This window comes from Palaemon carinicauda, chromosome 8 (genome assembly GCF_036898095.1).
Source record: "Palaemon carinicauda isolate YSFRI2023 chromosome 8, ASM3689809v2, whole genome shotgun sequence".
Lineage (NCBI taxonomy): Eukaryota > Metazoa > Arthropoda > Malacostraca > Decapoda > Palaemonidae > Palaemon > Palaemon carinicauda.
Genome location: NC_090732.1, coordinates 125,390,757 through 125,400,400, shown reverse-complemented (window position 1 = coordinate 125,400,400; position 9,644 = coordinate 125,390,757). Strand labels below are relative to the sequence as shown.

The 9,644-nt window shown below is 34.5% G+C and overlaps 1 protein-coding gene across 7 annotated transcripts in view; it reads left to right on the top strand.

Moving 5' to 3' along the window:
- The first annotated feature begins 5,289 nt into the window (after positions 1 to 5,289).
- Positions 5,290 to 9,644, top strand: part of LOC137645881 (enolase-phosphatase E1) — a 232,690-nt gene continuing 228,335 nt past the window's right edge. For all 7 annotated transcript variants that reach the window (XM_068378896.1, XM_068378897.1, XM_068378900.1 and 4 more), the window contains exon 1: positions 5,290 to 5,606. The gene's annotated coding sequence lies outside the window, so the exon portion shown is untranslated. The remainder of the gene's footprint in view (positions 5,607 to 9,644) is intronic.

Sequence of the window (9,644 nt, the reverse complement as noted above, 5' to 3'; positions counted from 1 at the left end):
CTCTTGGAGCCAGCTAGTGAACCCTTTGAGCCAGCTAGTGAGCCCATGGAGCCAGCTCGTCAGAGTTGACGTGCTAATGATGACCAATGCACCTAAGCCATCCTATAAGAATGTGGATGCTCTATAAACAAAGGTGCTATACCACCTGATACCCCAGCACACCATATATATATATATATATATATATATATATATATATATATATATATATATATATATATATATATATATATATATATATCCCTTTCGTGGGGATGGGATAACTTACCGTGGTGAAAAGGATTGTGTATCGCCATGATCAGCAAGGCTGTGATAGTCAGGACCACATATACTTGATTGGTTTGCTGTAAGCGATCAGACTAAATTTTCCCACCATCACCAAGCCACAATGGCCAGTGTGGTGATGAAAATGGCCAAACACCAGACATGAATAAAGAAATGTCTAAGGTCTCTGTCCTGCAGTGGACTACAAACAGCTGCATTTGTAGTTATTGTATGTATATATATATATATATATATATATATATATATATATATATATATATATATATATACATACATATATACATACATTTATAAGTATGTATGTATAAAATATCAAAAGATATTTTCATAAAATAAGTTTTGCCGAAGAAAGACTTCTAAAACTCAATTGGATAATTGCTTTACCACCACAAATAATTGATGAAATTAGTTACTATTACGAAACCCGGATAGACACGATTTCATTATATCATCAGTGCTCTCTCCTCTCTCTCTCTCTCTCTCTCTCTCTCTCTCTCTCTCTCCTCTCTCTCTCTCTCTCTCTCTCTCTCTCATTGCTGGTTATCTCGGGACTTAGGTTAATTTCACGCTAGAAGCATTATCATTATTATTACAAGATAAGCTATAAGCCTAGATTGAAAAGCAGGATGCTAAAAGCCCAAAGACTCTAACAGGAAAAATTGCCCAGTTAGGAAAGGAAACAAGGAAATAAAAAAATTACAAGAGAAGTAATAAGCAATCAAATAAAATATCTCAAGAACAGTTAACAACATTGCATTAGATCTTTCATATACAAAATATAGAAACTTAAAAAAAAAACACGAGGAAGAGAAATAAGATAGAACAGCGCGCCCGAGTGTACGTTCAAGCAAGAGAACACTAATCCAAGACAGTGAAAGACAATGGTATAGAGGCTATGGCACTACCCAAGACTGGAAAATAATGGTTTGATTTTGGAGCGTTATCCTAGAAGAGCTGCTTAACATAACTAAAGTCTCTTCTACCCTTACCAACGGGAAAGTAACCACCAAACATGCAGTAGTTAACAGCTATAGCTAAGAAGAATTACTTGGTAATCTCAGTGTTGTCAGGTGTATGAGGACAGAGGAGAGTGTGAAATGAATAAGCCATACTATTCGGTGTATGTGCTGGCAAAGTCAAAACGAGCCGTAGCCAGAGAGAGGGGTCCAATACAGTACTGTCTGGCCAGTCAAAAGACCCAAAAACTCTCTAGCGGTAGTATCTCATCGGGTGGCTGGTACCATGTACCTCGCAGTACAACCGCCTGGTCTTTTGCATATGGGAAAAGCCTTTTTAAAAGCCGTCTCTCTGCTCCCAGTATGAGTTAAGTAACCAAAGAACAATTGACCTTATTCAAAACAAATACACTCCATGAAAATATAAAGGCAGAATATGCATATACTAGTGTATGCGACCCGTCAAAAATAACGGTGAAACATTTATAGATACGCACACAAACGCACACACAGATTCAACTCTTCCCATCACCTCCTGCTTTCCTAACTACAACGCCTCTCACAAGGGTATGACTAGTTCCTCTCCCCCTACCCAACAGCCAGGCCTGCATAAATGCCACAGTTTAATTTTCCCTAGCTAAGAGGGATAAGCAACACCATGAAAGGAAAATAAAAGATTCTACAACCACCCAACAAATCCTTCGTTTTTTTTTTAACCTAAACAAAGCAAACTTTTGTTTTCTTACTTCACTCCGCTAGGTTTGGTTCCCAAAACTTTAAACACCTAGAGTTGAGAGAAGTTAAATAAAAACACCAGGGATTATGAAAATGTCTAACTGACGTGTTCTCAACAAAACACTGTATGTATGTATATAATACATAATTGCATAAATAGAATTTATGCAGTCATACATATACCATATGTTTTATTCATTACAACAATCTTTGAATTGTCTAGAATATATATGTAGGCTGCAATTTTCCCTTCTATATTGAAGACATGAGCATTGCACAACACCCTGAAAAGGTAAGTATGTAAATATTTAACACCATATCTTATCAGTTAATTAAATATTTTTATATATCCTATAGCGTTCATTATCAATCGATTGATCTCTCGATTAATCTATAGCTATTTATACATCAACAGATAATTTAAAGAATTAATTATATTACTGTGTTTTGCTCTCTTTCTCTTACAAACTCCCATATACATACGCGTTCGTTCGTTTTAGATTGCCCTACCTTACGTAAGACACGGGCTCTTGCGTTGGCAGCCCGTAAAAATATACATACACACGAACACACACAGCTTATATATATATATATATATATATATATATATATATATATATATATATATATATATATATATATATATATATATATATATATATATATATATATATATATATATATATATATCCTTTTCTGAGTGGGGATACCTTGACGTAGTGAAAGTCTTGTCCAACCAATCAGCGATCAGGAAACTTTTCCGAGCTAAAAGGGCACCGCTGCGAGTCGGTGCAAATATGACTCGCTAAAAGAAATGGACTATAGTCAAGACCACCCATACAAGAAACTGAAAAAAAAAACATACACGCTTTTTACAGTTTGGATGACAGGTGGACGGTAGGCAAAGTGCAATCGATACGCTGACCAAAAGGGCGTCAAATGCTATGACACTTAGCCATAGTAACTGATAGTAGTTTCCAATATACCAAACACACACACAGACATATATATATATATATATATATATATATATATATATATATATATATATATATATATATATATCCTTTTCTGAGTGTGAATACCTTGACGTAGTGAAAGCTGTACTAGCCAAGATCACCCATACTAGGTTGGTTTGCTGTGAGCGATCAAACTGAAGTCTCCCACCACCACCAATCCACACTGGCGAGCGTGGTTATGAAAACTGGCCAAACCCCAGGCATGAATTCAACATGTCTGAGGCCTTTGTCCTGCAGTTAACTAGAAACGGCTGCATTTGTTGTTGTTGATATTTATATAATATATATATATATATATATATATATACTGTATATATATATATATATATATATATATATATATATATATATATATATATATATATGTATATATATATCCATCCATATACCAAGGCACTTCCCCCAATTTTGGGGGGTAGCCGACATCAACAAAGAAACAAAACAAAAAGGGGACTACTCTCTACGTTCCTCCAGCCTAATGCATATATATAATACATATATATATATATATATATATATATATATATATATATATATATATATATATATATATATATATATATAATGGCAGGTATAAGTTAATTTTGATTCAATATGCAAAACCTGAATTCAACTGGAATATAAACAGCTGAGTATGTATCCACTCTCATCTCTCTTTATAGCCTAATGATTATGGTGTCGATAGTCACTTCGATTTTGACTGCATAGATTCGAATCCTTACCAGGCTAGAAATTCCTATCATAAAATGAATTTCCCCTTAGGGTCTTCGATCCCGAGGCAGAGACCGAATTCGATATCGATATTTGTGGCTTGAATAATTGAAAATCATCGGTGTTAGTAGTAAAATCATTGTGTGTGTGTGTGTGTGTGTGTGTGTGTGTGTGCAGGCGCGGGCGCGACCGCGTATTCAAGACAGACTACTATTGTACTTGGGTACATAATCTTAACATAAAAAAATTTATTTGTATAAACATATACCTATACTGTATTTACAAAATACAATTTAATCATAATATATAAAATCCTACTGAAATAATTGTACGTATATTATGCGTACATTTGTATCTTCACATTTTGGGACTAGAGAAGATAATGACAGAAGATGTAAGCCTTCCCCCGGTGTTAAGCAAATCTTTAGAGAGAGAGAGAGAGAGAGAGAGAGAGAGAGAGAGAGAGAGAGAGAGATAATTGAGAAGTAATGCCATACAAAAACCCTGCTCTGTCACGAGACTGTTTTACAGTTCAGGTATGTCAGGAACGAAGAAGCCAGAGAAAGAAGGTTGGGGAAAAAGTCGATTGTACGTCTCTCTCTCTCTCTCTCTCTCTCTCTCTCTCTCTCTCTCTCTCTCTCTCTCTCTCTCTCTCTCTCTCTCCATTGTAACTTTCCGGTTGCGTTTGTCTCTTCATATTTCTGAATCACTCACAGTTGACTAAGTTTATTGAAGAATTGTACAACACAGTAGTCTAAAAATTCTCACATTTTTGATACTTGAAATTCTGTTGAAATACTAATTGTTTTTAGGGAAAATTTAATAATTTAATAATATCGGTACGTGCTATTGCCACAAAGGTAACTGTGATTGGTGACAAAATACTCCTGTATTTATAGATTACAAAAAAAAAAAAAAAAAAAAAAAAAAAAAAAAAAAAATCCACCAATCAGAATATGAAGTCAACAACTGCCTGTTATTTCAAAGTCTACTCGGGGTCTTGGAAATGGAGAGAGAGAGAGGGCGGTCGTTAGCATGTGATGACCTGACTTTTCAAGAGCCGGAGCACCTGTGCTTTCGATCCCCGACGTCGTGTGAGGGCGTGTGTGACCGATGAACAGGTTTTCGTATTCGATGTGTAGGAGGGGAACGTAGGGATCGCGGGAGGGAGGGAGGAAGGAGGGGAGAGAAACGGAGGAATTCTGCCTTGCGCTTCTCTTCCCTCACTTGTCAGCCGTGGCGCGCGGGAAAGAAATCAATAGAAGGAGAGAGAGAGAGAGAGAGAGAGAGAGAGAGAGAGAGAGAGAGAGAGAGAGAGAGAGAGAGAGGGCAAGGAAAAGAATGATAAAAAGAGAGCGTTAGAGAGAAAGAGAAGAGTTAAGAGGGGCAAGAATAGGGCGAGGGAGATCTAAAATGATGGGAGGGTGTGGGAGGGGGGGGCAATGAGTGAGAGTGAGTTAGGGAGAGTGAAAGAGAGAAGAAAAAGAGAGAGAGAGAGAGAGAGAGAGAAGAGAGAGAGAGAGAGAGAGAGAGAGAGAGAGAGAGAGAGAGAGAGAGAGTGGTAGAACATGGCGCGGGTCGCTGTTGTTGGGTGAGCAGGCATCAGTGTTTGGGAGGTCTCTCACACCGGGGCCTTGGCTTGGCTGCCTTAGCCCCTGCACGTGCAAAATATAGGTGAATCAGTGCTTTCTGCCCTGTCTGTTCGTTGTGTAGTGCCCCAGTGCCTCGCTTTGTAGTGCTTCTGTACCATCGTGAAAGCGGGAAAAGTTGTCCCCCCAAAATATAAACAACCCTCCATACCGATAAACGCAAGAGAAATGCCAGGACGAGCTCGCCAGTGTCACACACACTAGTCTCAACGCCCTCATCAAGTAGGCTACTGGAAATGTCGAACTCCCGAGTAAGTAATGGAACAGTAGTCTTTCCGGCTCTCATTTACACCCCCTCCCCTTTTTTTAAGTGATTGTGTACTAACCCTAATCATAGGATAAGTGATTCCCGGTCTATGTCCCCTCACTTGCAGCTCCTCGCCGGGGCAAGGAGGTTGAAATGAGGGGGACGATGTAGCGAATGATAAGAAGTTTTTTTCGTACTGATCTTTATCGAAATATAGCAATAGAGAGGTTAAGTGTATATGACTATTCTCCTTCTGCATCCAGCTCAACCCATGAGCTGAAAAGGGAGTAAAGTCATGGAAGAGTTGAAGCCTCCACGGTACTATTCCAGGGTGAGATCGAGCCTTCTTCTTCAGAGCAGGTGGAGGGAATTTGAAGTTCAAAGGAAGGCATATCACAATCAGGGGTGGGGTTTGCTTCCAGTGCAGGCAGGTGGGACTCAGGACCCATGTCAACTGGCCTATTTTAGGAGACCATAGATGAAACCTCGCCTGGAATCGGACGGTTAGGGTCACGTAAGGTTATCAAGATGAAGTAGAGAGCCTGTCACGTAATACTGGAATAGCTTCCAGCATCATCATTCTTACTGTAATATTATTCCTGTTTTTTCGAGGTTTGCATTTAATAAATTAATGTCATTTTTTTTTTTTCATATACACTCGTTTCTTCAGCTGGTTAGTACATTTTACTATAGTTAGTTTAGTAATATCATCACTGTAAATAAAAATAGTTATGCTAATTTTAGTCAAACACATCTTTTAAAATAAAATAATTTTCAAGAAGAAACCTTCCCTCAAAGTGATGTTTGACTAAAGCTCACACATACACATATCCACATACATGGTATATACATCTATGCAATTAAACACATATAACTGGGCTCCTTAAATTTAGATTTCTTATTATCTCTTCCCAAGGAATAATAAAAGAGTAAGAATAAAACAACGGAAACGAGATGTAACATTGAAACAAAAAGTTGGTTACAATTCTTAAAAAAAAAAATGGCAAAGAGGTTTCTACCAAATGCAATTCAAAAAGAGAGAGAGAGAGAGAGAGAGAGAGAGAGAGAGAGAGAGAGAGAGAGAGAGAGAGAGAGAGAGAGAGAGAGAGAGAGAGAGAGAGGTATTTAAATACCACCCACAGGTTAAAGGTCACTATAATTGCCTCTTCCCAGTAAAGCTCTAATCCTGGGCTCTGCTACTTAGGTTCTTAGTACTTTCAATTGTCATTTAAATGCCAGTTGATGGTAGCACGAATCAAGAGGGAAACTTGGGGGAAATATGAACTCAAATCTATACAATACTGCTACTGCTACTATTAATGGTGATAATTTCTTACTCTTAATTATCATTCTTAACTGCTTCATCATCAAAATAACCATTGTAATTATCATACTACTACTACTACTACTATGACGACGACGACGACGACGACTACTACTACTACTACTACTACTACTAAAATTAGTAATAATGATGAGAACCAATAACTAAAATATAATTTATAATAATAATAATAATAATAATAATAATAATAATAATAATAACTACAACAATACTAACAACAACAACAACAATAATAAAACCAAGAAGAAGAAGAACAACAACAATAATAATAATAATAATAATAATAATAATAATAATAATAATAATAATAATAACAATAACAATAATAATAATAATAATATTTGTAGTCCTTTGACAGCTCTTACCACCAATGCGATTCAGGAATCGGGCACCAGTATTATTTTCACTATTGTTATGATAACAATAAAATACTTACAATATTGTTGACGTAATTGACTCGGTTTTATATATATCTCAATTAATGAAAAAGCAGCATTATGCGTTTAATTTCTCTAAAAAATCTAGGAAATAAAACTTAATTCATCACTATTGTTTTACCAGAATCATATCGGATGGGTAAAATATATTTTCCTGTATATCTTTACATTGTTGTTTTTCAGTTCGTTGTCGAAAATTGTTTGTTTATTTGGTTACATACATACATACATACATACATACACACACATATGTATATATATATATATATATATATATATATATATATATATATATATATATGTGTGTGTGTGTGTGTGTGTGTGCGCGCGAGCGTGTGTGTTTATAGCTGTGCTATTTCCATGTGAATTCTAGCCATTTCATTACCGATTCTTTAAAAAAAAAAAAAATTTCTTAGATGTGCTTCCTGATTTAAGGAAGATTACCTTACATTTTTAGGGGCTTTTATGATGGGTGGGTGTTCCGTATGAATGAGAGTGAATAATAATAATAATAATAATAATAATAATAATAATAATAATAATAATAATAATAATAATAATAATAATAATAAATTACCATTTTTCTAGTATCAAGTTACCAATGATTTTTTGTGGGTGTGGGGATAACCATTTTCTTCTACTCATTTTTTTTCCTGGTTTTGTTAATAGTTCACATGAATTAACATCAAGATATAAGATAAGTAAGTGGTCCATACCTTTCCCATGTGGTCAGGACTTAGAAACATGGGGCTCAGCTACTACTACTACTACTACTACTACTACTACTACTACTACCACGACGACAAATCGGGTACTACTACTACTACTACTACTATTGACATACCACCACTAATAATAATAATAATAACTCCAAGATGACAAGGCTCCACATCCCGGATTCCATGATTACATCAACACTAAAATCATCATTATTACTATTATTTTTATTATCATTATTATTATTTTCATTATCACTATTATCATTATCATCGTTATTATCAAAATGGCATCTTCGCAATATGATCCATAGTAATAATAACAACCTAATGATGGTTAGCTTTTCCTTTTTATTAATGACATATTGTTATAACCGATTCGGTATCCAAACTAGTTGTTACATTTAAATGTCCATTTTGCATCTATGATTTATATATATAATTTTCTAAAATATTTAATGACATTTCAAAATTGTAATTGGGAGTGACTAAATAGATTGCACTTACATACTCGTTTTAATATCCTTATTATATTTTTAAAAAATCTTCTTTGTATATATATATATATATATATATATATATATATATATATATATATATATATATATATATATATATATATACTACAAACGGGACTGAAGACAAAAATCAATCAAGCTTCGGTAAACATGCAGAGCTGAAGGATAAATATCTAACACAAATTAGGTCACTTATGTGTTAATGTTTAAGGTTTAGCCCTGATATAAAAAATTAATCTTGAAGTACCCGATTTCAATCGCATTTCTAGTAAGTATAAAGCTTTATATATATATATATATATATATATATATATATATATATATATATATATATAAATATATATATATATATATATATACACATATATATATATACATATATATATATATATATATATATATATATATATATATAATATAAATTTGTGTGCATTCGTGCGTGTTACGCACGCGCACGTGGGCACTCGAGTATGTGCACCAGTTGTAAATAAATATTACAGCATCTCCTACCTCAACCATTGATCCCGAACTAGTAAATTTATTTCAATAATTGAAAGAACATTTTGACATTTAAACTAAACATCGATTGTGAAGCCTTTTCGTGTAACTAATCCGAACACAGAAGCGAAACCAATCTTCACCACATTCAAAAGGTCTCAAATAAAACAGATTTTGTTTGATTTCTCAAAAGAACAAGAAATTCACAGATATATCTTCAATGAAAGATGTAAACTGAGTTGCCAAGGTCGAAAACTTTTAGTTTCATTCACATATTAACAAAAATAGGAACGCCATTTTGCAATATAAAGCTGGACCATTTGTAGTTCATTCACTTTATAATTATTTATATTAGGAATTTTAAAGTATCCACTTTAAACAAAAATGAAAACAATTAAATTTTAAACGAAGCATCCCGCAGAATACAGCGCCAAATTGTGAAACATTGACTATTGTAAATTCAAATAACTTCGTTCAATTGATTATAAAGACAGGAACATTTTTGTGTGAATGCAAAGCAACTACTCT